A 300-nucleotide genomic window follows, 5' to 3' on the forward strand; every position below is an offset into this window, starting at 1 on the left:
TACATAAGTACTGTGTTGCCCAATATAACAACCCATTTTTCATTCAACTTCCCATTTTCCTTCAAATTTCGCCTTTTGTCAGGGCACACTTGACTAGAGAATATTCCTACTGCTTACACCCATATAATTGAGGTCATTTTGTCTCTTCCCATGGACTGCTGGTGTGACGAGGGGTCAAACTTTTGGACCGCTTTTCTACTGTGACACATGCAGCTGCACATATAGTGTGAGTTACACAAGGAGCCCTTTGATATGAAGCCTCAAGGAGCTTTTATGTGATAGAAAAAAAATCTCTTAACA

The sequence above is a fragment of the Nanorana parkeri genome, unplaced genomic scaffold, assembly GCF_000935625.1.
Source record: "Nanorana parkeri isolate BGI_ZX_2015 unplaced genomic scaffold, ASM93562v1 scaffold939, whole genome shotgun sequence".
Classification (NCBI taxonomy): Eukaryota; Metazoa; Chordata; class Amphibia; order Anura; family Dicroglossidae; genus Nanorana; species Nanorana parkeri.